Here is a 17,235-nt window from a genome sequence, read left to right as displayed (position 1 = left end):
ATGTTTAATGGCACTCTAGGCTATAAAGGTCACTTAGGCCTAGTGAAATAGATTGATTATCTCATGATTCCTTCAATTAAAGTTGAATAGACTAAGTTAGAATAAATTAGTAAACAGACTAAATTACAGATTAAAACATTGAGTTTACAAAATCTTACACTTACAAAACTACAAGGTGATGACATTTTAAAGAAATCACAATGGACTAATAAAGGAAAAGAAATTTACATGTCACAAAGATAACAAAAGGTTCAGTATCAGGGATATTCTTCCACAAAGAAAATCTTTTGGGAAGTTTTAAAGATGCTGTATTCCCTTCCTATTATTATTTAATTTCTTATCTCAGGAATGTCAACATCTATTCAAATACCATATTTTTATAGATGCAGTTGCCAATATGCCCTATTACATTTCTATACTGGGACCATTACTTGAGGGATGGTGAAATGAAAGCTGATCATATGATGATTTCATTTGGTGATTGGGATTGCCTGCAACATATCTGATGTAGTAATGAAATGTGGGATTTCAGTGTAGAAATGAAATAGGATTTTAGTTGTCCATATGTTTGATGACCTAACTAAACAGATCTACTTTTGACCTATTTAATATTGGATTCAGTTAATGGAAATCACTTCAACTCTTACCATTAGCCTAATAGTAAAATTGCTGGATTGAAGGGTATACATATATTGGTGACTTTTGAGGTCACCAACCAGGAAGCCTAGATTAATTCACAATTCTGCCAAGAGTCTGGCCCATATCCTCTCCAAAAATTGTCATGTCTTTATGTCAACTTTACCAATGTGATTGGTGAGAAGAGGCAGCTCAGAATTGTTTAAATTTGCTTAAATTATTACTGATGTGAAGAATTTTTTTAAATGGCTTTTCATACCAATCACTAAAACATTATTAAAAAAAAAAGTCTTATGAACCAGAACATTATCTGACCTGAGATAGTATAAGAAACACCAAGAAGCCAATTTCCATGTAGACAAGATTCCTTTTCATACTGTTGAAGTGTTATGAAAAAAATTGTCATTTAAATGGGAACCTAGGTCAGTTTTAGTCTTGTTCAAATGAGATCTTCAAAGGAAAGAGATGAACAGATGCTAGATTGGTGAACTAATTTTGCATTTGCTATATTGAAATGGAAAAAGAGGGGGCAATTTATGGTTAAACTATAATTATGTCCTGCCTTGTACAGGTTATCTGGTGATGGTGAATTTTAAATTACCCCTGTATTAAAGTTGCCTAGAATTTTAATTGTGTTTTGTCTTATTTTTGGTCCAAATTTATGTAGGTAGAATCAGATCTGAAATTTCATTGACTTAAAGAACTTCTATTGTGGAAACTCCTTGCACTCATGAAGATGGGCAATTGTAATTCATTACTTTAGATACAAAAAAGGTTAAGTGACTTGCCCATGGTCACATGCTAACACATGTTAGAGCAGGACTTAAACAAAGTTTTTCCTGATCCTGGTAGCTAAGTGATTCAGTGGGCAGAGTACTGGGCCTGAAATCAAGCAGAGTTGAATTCAAATTTGATCTCAGACACTTTTTAACTATGGGAAATCACTTAAACTCTTGTTCACCTCAGTTATCTCAACTATAAAATAGGGATAACAATAGCACCTACCTCACAGGATTGTTGTAAGGATTGAATGAGATAATATTGGTAAAGTATTGAGTACAGTGCCTGGCACATAGTAGGTACTATGTAAATGCTTATTCCCTTCTCTTCCCTTTTCCTCTTGAATCACTATTTGACACTGCCTTTCATCTAGAAATAAAGTTTTAAAAATTATCTCATTGAAATGTAGAAGTCTAGCACTGGGATATCTATTTTAAAAGAGTAGTGTTCTTTTGAAAAATTTAGTATCCACATCTTAATGAATTAAAATAAAACAGTGTATAGGTGAAGAATTAGAATAAAAGAACCATTTAGATTAGACACTGGTATATGAAAGTAATTCTAATGTCAGGTGTTTTTGAAGCCCTGAAAATGAAAATATTGAATTTTTATAACCCTTTATGCACTCCCCTGGCTCTGTTACATTACACATCAAGTGGTTATCAATCTCAAAAAAATCCATATATTTTTTCCCTGAGTGATGATGTTCCTTGAAGCCTCCTGAATCAACATTTTTCAGTTTCCCTTTTTCTGACCCTTGGAAATAGCAATTCTTCCAGCCCCATTGTCTGCATCCATCCTCTTGGGATGCAACCCCTGTGGAGATATAGCCTGGCAACTAACTGTTCCTGCAGGTATTACAGCTACATCTATTGAAGACACAGAAAAGTAAGTTCTTATCAGTAAAGTCCTTGGCATTGTCAAATGGTTCATTATTAGAAACTGATATGACTTCATCAGTGAAAATGACATTAAAGAATAAGCTTTGCTAATGAGACCTTTCCAATTGAGTTGTAGCTGAAAGCTTCCATATGTGATGTTTAACTCATTAGAAAGTAAACTTCCACAGTACTTTCCACATAGTAAGCCCTTAATGCATGCTTTTTGTTTTCATTCATTCCTTTATTCATTTTCTGTAGTAAGCATTTCAAAAGATTTCACCCCCTGAAAACTGTCTATGCTGATATGAGTAAGACCAGGTGTTTCATGATGTTTTCCTTCCACCATAGGGAGAATACAAGAGGTAAAAAAAAAAGGCAAATACAATTTCCAACATTTGTGTAGTGGGAAAAGTGTTAGGAGACGATGGAAATGACCAGAGGCACTCCACTGAAACCTGGTGAAAATGATCTAATAAGCAGTAACTCCTTTAATGTAATATAAGATTCATCTCCTCTTCCTACTTAAAACAAAATGCCATTTTTTTCTTGGTATTTAAACAACAGCTATCAAAGATTTAATGATTGCACTGTTGGACACAGTTCAAACAATACAGGAAGGAAAGAATGTACAGCTGTCAAAGAGAAGTAGAAACTGGCCCAGCTCAGAAGTGCTCCAGACAAATCATTGTACATCATCGTCTGGTTTTAATAAACAGCCGACTGATTTTCCCCCTTCCTTCAGTGACTTTAAACAAATGATTTGTAGTGTACTGTCTTATTTGGTATCTACCCCTCGTGGAAATGAGGGATGTTCCTGGAAATAGTTTGAGCCAAAGTTCAAAGCATATTACAGTATCTGAAGGATACCTCAAGATTTTTATCTTGGAAGATGATAGGACTGGGTTACATTTCCACATGCCCTTTTCACAATAAACTCAGCTTTGTGGTAAGAAGTTCCCTTGTCTTTTTTTTTTTAAATTGTCTGTTAGTAGCAGTCATCCAATTTTTAAAAATGTAAATCTTAAAGGGATAAAGAATACTTTGATGTTGGAGTTTTTGAATTACAACCATCCATACTCAATGGAGATTTTTTAAATTTGTTTTCTATAGGTTCCTAAACTTACAGATGGAAAGGACAATAGAACCCATCAAGTCCAATACCATTCTCCCTCTCATTTTAAAAATGAGAAAAGTAAGGCTCAGAGGAGTGAAGCAACTTGTCCAAGGTCACAGTAAGTGAGAAAGGCAGGACTTGAACCCAGGTCTTCTTATCCTAAAGACCATGCTTTTTCTATTCTGTCTATGAGTGAAATACGTATGAATTTTCCACTAGTAGAGGGGTTGCAACCTTGGGTCTGCAAATTTGTTCTTTTAAAAATATTTTTTGGTGTATCATTCTAATTGGTTTCATTTGAACATGAATTTTATTTATTCTGAGATAGGGTCCAAAGGCTACCAAAGGGGTTTATGACAAAAAATAAAATAAAATAAAAACTGAATTTACTGGTTGGAAACTCTTTCAGAGGAAAGACTATGTAAGCACTTAGTAAATGATTGTTGATTTGAATTTGTTGAATTGAATTGTAGAATCACAGTTACAGCTTGTCTTATTTCATTACAATAGCTTTGAGAATGAGAGAGATGAATGAGATTGACTAATGATCCTAAAAACAAGAGGCTTTTCATTAAGGGCATATTTTAATTCATAAAAATGAAGGCTAAAGACTTACAGTGATAGGTTTGGGGGTTGGAGGTAGAATGCAATTTAGGAGAACGGTACTTCCAGAATGGTCCAAAATCCTTGGGCATGCTGGTTCCTGGGCTCTGGTAGGAGGGAGAGGAGAATTCAACAATGGTCTTAGGGAGCAGTTGCTCTTCAGACTTTACATGTTTTTATCTTAAGGTCTTTTAAGTAGGAAATGGCTAAGGTTTAATATTCTCCACCAGGCCTGCACACCAGCCTCCCACACTGTTGCTGGAAGTCAACACTCCAAAAACACCCACACTAGAACAGCCCACCTGCTGGGATCCCAACAAATCAGTAATGGGCAGGAGGTTTTATAGGGAGGGAGAATAGGTGCATCTGACTGGTTTCGTATTTCTCATGTCTGAGAAGGATTGGACAATATGACTCACTCCCCCTGAGAAAAGGAATATGGAAATTTATAACTTGAAAGCTTTTGAGCATAGAAGATTTCAAAAAAGGAAGGGAGTGTTAGGCATAAAAAGAAGATATATCCAACACAAAAGTAATCTGTTGCAAAGGAGAGGCTACTTCAAAAAAGGTAATGTTTGTTTTAAATTTTATTACCAAAGAGCTTAGTAAGTCTAACTCTTATCTTTCAGCAAAAGATCTGAGATACAGAGATATTGAACAGCTTAGCTAAGGTTGAATAGTTTATAGTGGTAGATTGTGAAAGAATTGTGATTCTATTACTTGAAGATCTCAAAATTATATGATTTATGAATTAACAGCATCAATCTAAATATATAAAATAAATCTAATAAAATTATACAATGAGGACTAGCAACCTCGTTCCATATATATAGTATGCCTCTGGGCATAATACTCTCTCAAACCCCACTCACACTAGCAGATTGGGTCCCAAGAAAGCAGCTGACACAACTAAATATGACCTTCATTTATACATGCAATCAAAGAGTGTTAGAATTTAGAGAGACTCATAGAAGTTATCTAGCCCAATGCTCATCTACCCTCCAACTGAACAGATGCGCACACACACACACACACACACACACACACACACACAACTGAGAAAATGGACATTTACAGAGGTTAAGTGAGGTCTACAGAGATTAGTGTCAGATCTAAATTTAAACCCAGGTCATAGTCATCAATACAGATCTCTTTCATCGTTGCACATTAATTGAAAATTCAGGAAATAACTAAAAGAACTCCCTATTTATGGCAGGACAATTCAAGAATCATCTCATAAATTCCTATTATGTGTCAATCACTGTGCTAAGCACTGGGGATACAAATAAAGGCATAATAACAGTCCCTCCTCTCAAGAAGCTCACAGCCTAATAGGACCGCTCTATGTCCTTAGCTTAAGCAAAATGGCCATAGAATCGCAGATTCTCAGAGCTGAAAGGACCTCAGAGGTCATATAGTCTAATTCATATCTGACTAAGAGGTCCTTCCATAACATCCTCAGCAAGTGGTTGCCTATCTATTTCTTCCTAAAGCAAACCTTTGCATTTTTGAATAGTTCTAAATTTTAGGAAAATTTACCTAATATTTAGCATAAAAATTGTCTCTGCAATTCATAAAGAAATGTTTCTAATCCCTTCATTTTCTGTTTGTCCTCTTCTGGAAAGTTTCTAGTTTGTTAATGTCATTTGGCATTTTTTGTTTATTTTATTTTGGACTTTTTGGATCCAGGGAATCTTATTTGATAAAATGTTACAAAAGTCAATGTGGATTTGTTGACTCTTGCCATTTTTAAAAGTGGGTAATTCTTCAGGGAAGACATGGAGAAAGTTTTCATTTGGATGTCTCATAAAACAAAGTTTAAAATGGAACAAAACTGTTGCCAGGAGTGTTGCTTTGTCAAGGTCAGCAGTTACATAGGAAAATGTCAAATTATTCCAAATTTGGTGCACAACACACAGCAGTGAGTTTTATGTCCAAACAGAAGATCGAGGTATCTCAAAGACCCTTAAAAACAAATAATTTTATGGAAAAACAACTTAATTTATGATTAAGATGCTTCAGGGAGATACTCTAGGTTTCCCCTCATCTTTTAGTCAGAATATATTTTTAACCTGCTCTGTACAATATTTTAACATATTGCAAAAAAGCATGATATAATTTAAACAGACATCTCCACAAGGACATCATCGTGGCTTAGCCATAGTATGTCACCTGAAAATAAATAAAATAGGTATGCAGAACAGGATAACACTGAAAACATTCACATTTTTTTTCCCTCAGCCATTCATGATCTTTAAGCTTGTGCTGCTACCATGGAATGAGCCCCAGAGGCAGGCTACCGATGCTTGCATCTCTACTAGCTACCTAGAGCAGGGGTTCAGCAACTTTGTTAAATATATGGTATCCTGAAGCTTAAAGTGACAACGCATTCCTTTCCAAGGCTTTGTCTAGGTATTTGTTGACTAGAGAACTAAAGCAAAGTTTGCAAAAGAAGCCTTCATTTGCTAGTGGCAAACTGGGGGTGGCCAAAACATTTAAAAATGGAGAGCATGCTCTTTAAAGGAAAGTCTCGATTTTTGCCCATGACTAATTCAAAGGCAAACTGGTGGCCATAGGAAAGTGAGAGAATGTCTCCTTTATTCCCTTAAAGATGTCTATGATTTCTAGTTTCCAGTACCAAATCAGTAGCAAAATGTAAGATTTTCTTCAAAGATAAAAAAATATTTTTTTCTTTAATAAACATGACTATTAAACTTCTTTTTATTTTTAGATTCTGAGCAGTAAAACATTTTTTCTTTCTTGGAATTGTTATGTATTGCATATTTCCACTGGAAGGAGACTTCTTCAAAAACAAGTTCTACATAAACAGGCTTCCGTGCTGGGGAGCTGAGGAGCCAGAAAATTTGGTTTGAATTAGGGCCTTGCAATTATTAAGATTAAAACCATTTACAGACAATTATCACTTTATGTAAGTAGATCATTCAGCAAACCTCTAAAGTGATTTTTACATAATACAAATTTACCCACTGTCTTGGGGGAAGAAGAGAGAGAGGGAGGGAAGCAGGAAAGGGACCATGAGCTTGTGAATGGAGTCCCTGTACCTGGTACAATGGCATAGAGAAGCAAGAGTAGCAGGAGGAGGAGCAGACAGACACCAAACACCCAAAGAAAGATGCCTCCAGGGACCAGGGTGCAAGACATGAGGTAGGTGGACTAAGTGGGCAAAGGTCTCCACTGCCAGCACTGGAGGTCTCAAGCCAAGACCCTATCTCTCACTTGTGAGGTGGTGGTTTCTATGCCTGTCCTTTCTTCTGCTTTCACTTAGAGTAATTTTTTGGGGGGGGAAGGGGGCCTCAGCTGAGCAGAGGGACAGGAGTTGAGAAAGAGCTCAGCATTGTAAAGTTAACAAAGGTGGGTTGTTTTGTTTTGTTTTGTTTTTTGAATGTGGATTTCTTTCAGAATTGTAAAGTCTAATTTGAGTAATGCAAATTTATTTAAAGCAAGAACTGTCTGTACTTCTGTTAACTCTTCAGTCTCTTTCAGGTTTGAATCTTTTAGAATGATCTTCTTATCTCCTGAAAGATCTCTTTGAGTAGCATCTATTCCAAAAATAAGTAAGAAATTGTCTTGGCAATGAGATTTACTCTAGAGGCATCTTGAAGTAGCAGTGCTATCTTCATCTTGGAGTACAGTTTTGGGGAGTCAGAGGGAAAAATGCTTCTTTATAGGGCTGCAGCTAGTATTTTCTTCATTGTATTTGTCTAGAAAATGGTGTAATTTGCAAATATCCTAGGTTATTTGTTGTACTTTTAAAAATATTTATTTTTAGTTTTCAAATTCACTTCCACAAGATTTTGAGTTCCAAATTTTCTCCCCATCTCATCCCTCCTCCCACCCTAAGATGGCATGCATTCTGTATACCCCTTCCCCTAATCTACCCTCCCTTCCATCTCTCCCCCCACTTCTCTTATCCCCTTCCCCTTTTATTTTCCTATAGGGCAGGATAGATTTCTACACCCCATTTCCAGGATTTCTTATTTCCCAGTTGCATGTGAAAGAAAATTTTTAACATGTGTTTTTAAAACTTTGGGTTCCAAATTTTCTCCATTCCTCCCTTCCCACCACCATCATTGAAAAGGCAAGCAACTCAATACAGGTTATACATGTGTGGTTATGCAAAACACTTTCATAGTCGTCATGACGTGAAAAACTAAGTATATTTCCCTTCATCCTATCCTGTCCCCTATTTATTCTATTCTCTTTTTTGACCCTGTCCCTCCTCAGAAGTGTTTGCTTCTGATTATCCCCTCACGCAAACTACCCTCCCCTCTATCATCCCCCTGCTCTCTTGTCCCTTTCCCCCCTACATTTTCCTGTAGGGTAAGACAGATTTCCATACCCAATTGAGTGTGTATGTTATTCCCTCCTTAAGTCAAATCCTATGAGAATAAGATTCACTTATTCCCTCTCACCTTCCCCCATTTCCCCTCCACTGTAAAAACCTTTTCTTGTCTATTTTTTTGTGAGATAATTTACCCCATTCTATCACTCACTTTCTCCTTCTCCTAGTATAATCCTCTCTCACCATTTAATTTTATTCTCCAGAATCACCCCTTCATCTCCAACTCGCCCTGTGCCCTCTATCTATCTATCTACACATACATATAACTTTTTCCCTCCAACTACCCTAATACTGACAAAGGACTCATGAGTTACAAATATCATCTTTCCGTGCAGGAATGTACACAGTTCAACCTTAGTAAGCCTCTTATGATTTCTCCTTCCTGTTTACTTCTTCATGTTTCACTTGAGTTTTGTATTTGAAAGTCAAATTTTCTACTCAACTCTGGTCTTTTCATCAAGAATGCCTGAAAGTCCTCTATTTCACTGAATGATCATTTTTTTCCCCTGCAGAATTATACTCAGCTTTGCTGGGTAGGGATTCTTGGTTGTAATCCTATCTCCTTTGCCCTCTGGAATATTATATTCCAAGCCCTGTGGTCTCTTAATACAGAAGCTGCTAAATCTTGTGTTATCCTGATTGTGTTTTCACAATACTTGAATTGTTTCTTTCTGGCTGCTTGCAATATTTTTTCCTTGATCTGGGAACTCTGGAATTTGGCTGAAATATTCCTAGGAGTTTTCCTTTGGGGATCTCTTTCAGGAGGAGATTGGTGGATTCTTTCAATTTCTATTTTGCCCTCTGGTTCTAAAATATCAGGTCCATTTTACTTGATAATTTCCTGAAAGATGATGTCTAGGCTCTTTTTTTTGATCATGGCTTTCAGATAGTCCAATAATTTTTAAATTCTCTCTCCTGGATCTATTTTCCAGGTCAGTTGTTTTTCCAATGAGATATTTCACATTGTTTTCTATTTTTTCATTCTTTTGGATTTGTTTTGCAGTGTCTTGATTTCTCATAAAGTCACTAGCTTTTGATTGCTTCATTCTAATTTTTAAGGAAGTATTTTCTTCAGTAAGCTTTGGGACTTCCTTTTTCATTTGGCCAATTTTGCTTTTTAGGACATTCTTCTCCTCATTGGCTTTTTGGACCCCTTTTGCCATTTGGGTTAGGCTATTTTTAAGGTGTTATTTTCTTTGGTATTTTGGGGGTCTTCTTTAGCAAGCTATTGACTTGTTTTTCATGATTTTCTTGCATCACTCTCATTTCCCTTTCCAATTGTTCCTCTACTTCTCTTACTTGCTTCTCAAATTCCTTTTTGAGCTCTTCTATGGCCTGGGACTGATTCATATTTTTCTTGGAGGCTTTGGATGTAGGAGCTCTGGCTTTGTTGTCTTCTTCTGGATGTATGTTTTGATCTTCTTGTTACCAAAGAAAGATTCAATAGTCTGACTTTTTTTGGACCTTTGTTTATTCATGATCCCAGCCAATTACTTGAGTTTTAAACTCTTTGTTAATGTAGAGGTCTGCTTCCAGTGTGGAGAATGTAATGTTTCAAGCTTCAGGGGTTTTGTGCAGCTGTTTTCAGAGATACTTCTAGGGACCTATTTATTTTCAGTTCTTCCAAAGTGGTATGATAAAGGGCGAAGTGTTTACTCCTTTCCTGGCCTGTGTTCTGGTCTATGAGTGACCACAAACACTCTTTTCTGCCTTGGAACTGTGAGGAAGATTTCCTGTCCACCACCACTATAAGTTCCACCATGCCAGCCCTCCTCCTTACCCCAGGACCACCACCCAGAACTGTGACCAGATCCAAGCACAGACAAAGCAAGAGATTCCTGCACCAGCAGAGAGATCCCTGCAATCCCCCTCTAATCAGCCATCTGATTCCCCCTCAGTCTTTGGGATGGAAGCTCCAGAAGGAGCCACTACTCCAGGGCCAAGTTTGGGGACTGGTGCTGGGACCATGCTTCTCTCTTTCACCGCAGTCACAGACTTTTCCCACTGATTTTCTAAGTTGTCTTGGCTGTCATGGGTTGAGAAGTCTGGAAACCACCACAACTGCTCATGATTCAGTCCTCTGAGGCCTGCCTAGGTTTTTTGAGGCCTGCCTTGCCCACGTCCCCATGCTGAACTGTGCTCCTCTCCCAATTTGGTGCAATATACCTTTCCCATCAACCCTCCAGGCTGTTGTGGGCTGTAAATTTGTTTCACTCTGTCTTTTTGTAGGTTCTACTGCTTTAGAATTTGTTTAGAGCCATTTTTATAGGTATTTGGAGGGGGTTGGGGGAGAGCTCAAGCAAGTCACTGCTTTTACTCCCCCATATTGGCTCTGCCCCCTGTACTTGTACTTCTTTAAGGACAAGTCTCATAACTGAGACTGGCCTTGGGTGAAACAGCAGCAGTTTCCCTCATACTGGGTAAACGATCATACTGCAGCCAGTTGTAAGAAGTTGTGACATATCCATTCAAATTTAATTAAAATTAATTTAATTAATGTAAAATTATAAATATAAAAATATAAAACAATAAATTAAATTAAAATTATATATATATATTAAATTCAATTAAAATAAAATACATTTAAATTAAAAATTTAAATCACTTCCACATGTTCTAGGTGTTGCCTACTGTTCCAGAATTTCCAGGGTGTCAGACTTGTCAGAAGCCTTGCTGAAGCCTTCAAAGTCATCCCAGGAACCATTATGTTCTATGAAATGAAGTAGCTGCTGTCAGAAATGCCAAGTTCCCATGCAGCAATGGAAACAGCAGAATTTCTTGCTTTGCTTTCCAACCATAGCAGAGCAGAGTGGTTTATTTTCACCACCTTCTCATCACAGCCACTGTTCCTGGGCACAAAATTTCTGTCATCCCTTTGGTGGGGCTTACTGACAGAAGCCCTTTCTTCTGCTTCCACCAGTCACTGAGGGAGAACCCACTGGCAATCTCTGTCTTTGGGGATTTCTTGTCATGAGATACTGGCCTTATATTGTCAGCAAGGAAATCTTCAGGGTAAATTAAAAACAAAACTAAACTGAACTAAAAACAAACAAAAAACCTTTCATGCAAAAGATCAGTCAGTCAGTGGCGTTGGATCTCAGAGGCCATTCACTTCTTACTTTGCCTCTAAGGAAGAAGACAACAAAGACTGAACTGGGTTGCTATCTATCCTGGGAATCCTGCTTTTCCATTCAAGGACCTGCCTGGTAGCACTCTTTCAATTAAGCCACAAAGCTGGCAAAGTAAATACATATAGAGTTAGACTGGAGAAACACAGCAACATTGAGGGGCATGGGTTAGGGGAGGAGGGATGCTGGGATGTGGGACAGAGGGAGAGGAAGTGGAGGAGTGTCATTTGTAAATGTCATTTGTAAAAAATGGTGTATTAAAAATACAATCATCTGTATGTGGTTTGATCAGGGCAAAATACAGTGGAACTATCACCTCCTTCCTACTGAATAGTATATTTCTCTTAATGCCAAAGGTCACATTAGTTTATTTTTGATTCATTTTATTTCACTTTTTATTCATTTCAGGATTGTGGCATTCTAAAAGTCTTTTCAAAATTGCATTATGCTAAAGATCCTTTCAACAGGAACTATCATCAATCCATGTCTTTTTCATGTAAATGTTTGCACCTGGTTTTTGGACACACATATAGATCACCATAGCCGATTCCAGACTGATGGACTCTTCTGTACTCACGAACATTCTACTTACTTATGTGGGTCTCATATATGGCAAAAATTCAGGGAGTACTGTTAGCCAACACATCCCGCGTATCTCCTTTATATCTACCCCCAGCATTCCAATAGCAGCTTTTGGAAAAACTGGAGTCCCTCTCTCTACAAGAAATTTTCCATCTTGGAGAATCATGCCTTGACTCTGACTAGATATGTATGTGTGTGTGTATGTGTGTGTGTGTGCGTGTGTGTGTGTGTGTGTGTGTGTGTGTGTGTGCTATCAGGTGCAGTGACAATCATTCCAGTTTCATTCCCAAAGTAACTTTGTGTCATATTTCTCAGCTGTAGCATACCAAGAAGGAAGCACAGTTGTCAGACTTGTTTTTATTGATTGATTTTAAAACTTTGGGTTAACTGCCAAAGATCATATAGTCACAGCCGCAAATATTAAGAACATTCTGCTGTGACATCTAAAGAATGCTCATCATAACAAATTGTAGTTAATCATACAAAAAGAACTGAAATTTTCCGCTGGCCACAATTAGCTGCTTTATGTACCAATAATTCTGGTCAGGCCTCTAATCCTAACACACTTTGTATTTTGAAAAAGGAGGACATGGTAGAGAGAAAAGGGCATGAGGGGAGGAAATAAAGGACAAAGTAGTTGAAGAAGAGAGGAGATTAAATAGAAAAGGCAGGAAAGACTTTAGCATAGTTTAGGTGTCACAGAGCATGGGACATGGAGTTAGGAAGATCTGCATTCAAATACTGCCTCAGACACTTCCTAATTGTGTGACCCTGAGCAAATGTCTCCCTCAGCATCAGTTTCCTCATTTGTGAAATGGGTATGATTATAGCACCTACCTCTCATAGTTGATGTGAAAATACAAAGAGATAATATATGAAAAGCCCTTTGTAAACTAGTGTTATAGAAATGACAGCTATTATTATTACTAGCTATTAGTAGTCAAGAAACAGAATTAAATCTACCAGAAGAGCAAGATGCTTCACCTCAGATCCATAGCCCTATTCCCCTCCATCAAGCATATCTGTCCTAGAGCTATATCTAGATATACCCATTGTTCTTTTCCATGCTTAGTTTCTGTCATTTTGACATTTACTATGGCCAACTGAATTTTCTAATCAATAGCTGGAGACCTATAACTTATGTCTTCATGTTTATAAGGCTACAACCTATAGGACTGCTTTCATGTTTATAGGGCTACAGGGTTTGTTTCTATGAAGGAAACAACTCATTCAGAGAGCTTGATCAACATGGCCTTTATTCAAAAGTCTGTATCAGGATGTCACCAAGGGCTTTCTTATGCTGGCACACTTTGGAAATGAACTCTGAGGTCAGCTCTGAGATTCTGGAGTGTTGTGATTCAGTGAAAGGGTACCAGCCATTGGCTGCCATTTGATGGTGAATTTTCATAGAATTTAATTCACCAAAGGAGGATTGTCATTATCTTACAGGAAGATCTTGTTTATGGCCATCTTCTTAAAAAATCATATGTTTTCAAATCTATCTATTCCCACACTTAAATGCAAAATGAAAGTCAAGAAATTTAAAAGTATAAAAAATTACAACTTCAAGTATTATGGAGAAATTATTTATATGTAATAGGGTAATCAGAGGAACTCCTTGTTCCTCCAGACTGGGATACCTATTATCGAGCTAGGCATGTGCTTTGGTCTCTTTCTGCATACCCTGAACCACTGCTGAACAAAACAATTTGCTTCTAAGGTGATTAGTCACAGGATCAGGATGAGCCCCTCACTTAGTGGGCTTTGAAAGGAACTGAGATATTAAGTTCCCATGAATTGAGGTATAGCTAAACAGATTGTGATAGGTGAAAAGAATGGAATATTATCGTGCTGAAATAACAAATATGATGAACACATGAAAGTATGTATTTGTGACTTATATGAACTGATGCAAAGTGAAGTAAGTATAACCAAGAAAACAATATACAGAATCACTATGACAATGTCAATGGAAAGAACAAAAATCATTTCAAAATAGTTGAAAATGACCAGTGTATAGCACATAACTGTATCCTTGCTGCTAGCATTGTTGAAGCTGGCATTGGGCTTGAGTTTTTACATTTCAAAGAATCAGTAGCTGTACAGATGATTGAGTTTCCCCATCAAGTCTGGTATCAATGTGGTAAGTGGCCCTCCAGGAGTGGAGAACATAAGATAGTATAAGGAGCAGTGAGCCAGTCCAAATGGAAAAATGAAGCAAGTTAAAACTTCATGTTGACCAGTATTATGATCAGGACTATGACTGGTAATAAGACAAGGGGACAAGTGACTCAAGTGGAGAACATAAGGTCAAATATAACTGATTTACCAAAAGGTAAACATAGGGAAAGAAGGAGAGTGTAGCCAGTGCAGGGATAATGGCCTCAGGGGAAAAAAAACAGAAGGGTGGAGGGATTAGAGGTCACAGAGAAGATAAATACCAGGGTAAGGCAGAGGGAAAGATGGAATATAAAATCATAAAAATATGATTAGATAAAAGAAATTTGGAGTTCATGAATACAAAAGTGGGATATTTGTGGGTGATGGCCAAATTAAGGGTATGGTCATCTCTCATTGTAGCTGAGGTAGAATTTAATACTAAGAACTAAGTAGACTAAGTAACTGGGATGTTAAGGTATACAAAGGACTACATTTCTACATTTAATCTAACCATCTGTCTATGTTGAAGTTTCCTAATATAGGTCAGGAGTTGGGGCAGAAAGATTGTGAGTCAGGAACTGAACCAATTGAGAAAGGAGGTAGAATATCCTGGGAGTTAATGGATAAGATTCACCAAATTCTGAATTGGGTGATATATTTTATGGAATTAGCCTCAAAAATGGAGCAATGATGATAGAAAGAGACTCTGGGGGTAACAGTACTGAACAAGAATCATTATGATACCTCAAGAATAAGAAGTTCCAGATTTAAAATGCAACCAAAATTGGAAAGGGTGATCAGGGACATGTCATCAAGAGGGAACCAGATATTAATTGTTTAAGTGATACAGGATATGAGGCAGCTAGGTGACATGGTAGATGGAGTATAATACTTGGTGTCAAGAAGGCCTTAGTTTTAATCCTCCTCAGACATTAGCTATATGACTTGGCGCTTAATGTCAAATTGCTTAACCTTTGCCTGCCTCAGTTTCCTCACCTGCAAAATGGGGAAACTATGAGTGCCTACTTTGTAGAGCTTTTTTGAGACTCAAAAGAGTTAAAAAATGTAAAGCATTTTGCAATATTTTAATTGCTAAATAATTATTATCCATTATCATATCAACTGGTTAACGATATTGGCTATAAAACAACAAGTCCAGGAAAATGAACAGTGCATCTTGGAGAGGAATGAAAACATGACTGGCACACACTTTCTCTTTAAAAGAGAGGCTCTGGAAGGAACCAGCTAATTAGACAGCGAGAGCACAGGGTAGAGGGTAGAGGATACTTCCAATGTATGAAGTCCAAGGGAGAAGTGAGCTTCTAGGTTGAAGAGGTTTCTGAGGCATTGTAAAGAAATGCCAGGAGAGTCAGGAGGAATGCCTGGAGAGGAATAAATCACTGCAGAGATGCCCTACAACTCTCAAATTCTGTGATTCTGAGTGTCTCTATTGGCCAATATATGCACCACAGTTAATTATTTCATACCCATGAAAACTATGTAACTAACATATTAAAAAATTATGTCTCTAACATTCTACAGATACATATATATATATATACGTACACACATACATACACACACACACATATATATATATATATATAAAACAAATAATTTAAGGATACAAATTGGGTCCATAATCTTTAAAAATTAGATATATATGTATTTCTTTTCATTCAAGGGATTTCCTACCTCAGTATATTTCCTTTACAACTCTGAAATATTTATGATTACTAGAATCATCATGTCTTTTTTATCTGGAACATGTAATGAAATATCAGAGAATCTATGTCAGAGGTCCCTATCAAGGGAAGAACAACCAATGAGAGACTCCTCTGAAGTGGTCCTTTCCATTCCACCCTGTTCCTCATTTTTCATTTCTCTCTGATCTTCATTTCAAAAATGGAATCCTATAGCATAAGTTTCTTCTTCTCCTTCTCCTCTTCTTCCTTCTCCTCTGTCTGTGTCTGTGTGTCTCTCTCTCCCTCCCTCCCTCCCTCCCTCCCTTTCTCTCTCTCTAGGTTCCTCCATTGTGGCCATATTTTATTTTAGAGAGTTCCTTTGGGTTATCCATTCTCACTGGGGAAGTCTTTTGTTCTACCAGTAGACATTTACTCAATGCTAAAAACAGATGGTGATAGCTGTATGCTATTCAGTACCAAATTTCCTCAACACTACACATAGCTGAGGAAGCACAGCAGTTTACACAAGTACTTGGGAAGACTACTGGATATGGAAGGAAGGAATAAGTATTTAATAAGCACCTACTATGTGCCAGGCATTGTGCTAAGTACTTTAAGATTATCTTATTTGATTCTCACAACAGCTTTGGGAGGTAGGTACTATTAATTCTATAGATGAGGAAACTGAGACAGACAGAGATTAAGTGACTATCTCATGGTCACACAGCTAATAAGTGTCTGAGGCAGGGTTTGAATTCAGTTCTTCCTGATCCTAGGCCTATCAGTCTATCCACTGCACCATCTAGCTGCCTCTAGGCCTGAATACCTTGTTTTGATTTTCAACTCTACCATTTTCTAGCTCTCTGGCCAGGAGGCAGTCACTGAACCTCTATGAGCTTGAGTTTCCTACAAAATGGATAAAAATCATAATTGACCTACTTACTTCAAAGGGGCTTTCTAAGTACCAAATGAAATAATGTATGCCTCACAGTAGTGTTGGTATGGAGTTGCTTAGCTAAAGAAAAGCACTAGATATTTCCCTCTCCGGGACACTCTCCCTCAGCAAATCTCTTTTGGCATTCTTGTGGATAGGGCTTTTCCCTTTGTACCTGCTTCTGAAGAGAACAATGGGTAGGGAAGTTGTTACCCTCCCGCCAAAGGTAAGCAATTCCAGCTGACTCCTTACCCAGTTGCTGCTTCAGGTTATACCTAGGCATGGTCTGGATTCATGTGACCTTTACACTGATTTGGAAAAGCTATAAAATATGTACCAAAATCTCTGATTCATCTTGGGCCCTTATCT

General features: G+C 37.4%; 1 pseudogene; it reads right to left on the bottom strand.

The window, feature by feature from the left end:
* Positions 1-4,220: 4,220 nt before the first annotated feature.
* On the bottom strand, positions 4,221-17,149 carry LOC114052763 (annotated as a pseudogene).
* Positions 17,150-17,235: the final 86 nt, after the last annotated feature.

Source organism: Vombatus ursinus, unplaced genomic scaffold (genome assembly GCF_900497805.2).
Source record: "Vombatus ursinus unplaced genomic scaffold, bare-nosed wombat genome assembly UNPS02014809.1, whole genome shotgun sequence".
Taxonomy (NCBI): Eukaryota; Metazoa; Chordata; class Mammalia; order Diprotodontia; family Vombatidae; genus Vombatus; species Vombatus ursinus.
This window is presented reverse-complemented; position numbering and strand designations above follow the sequence as displayed.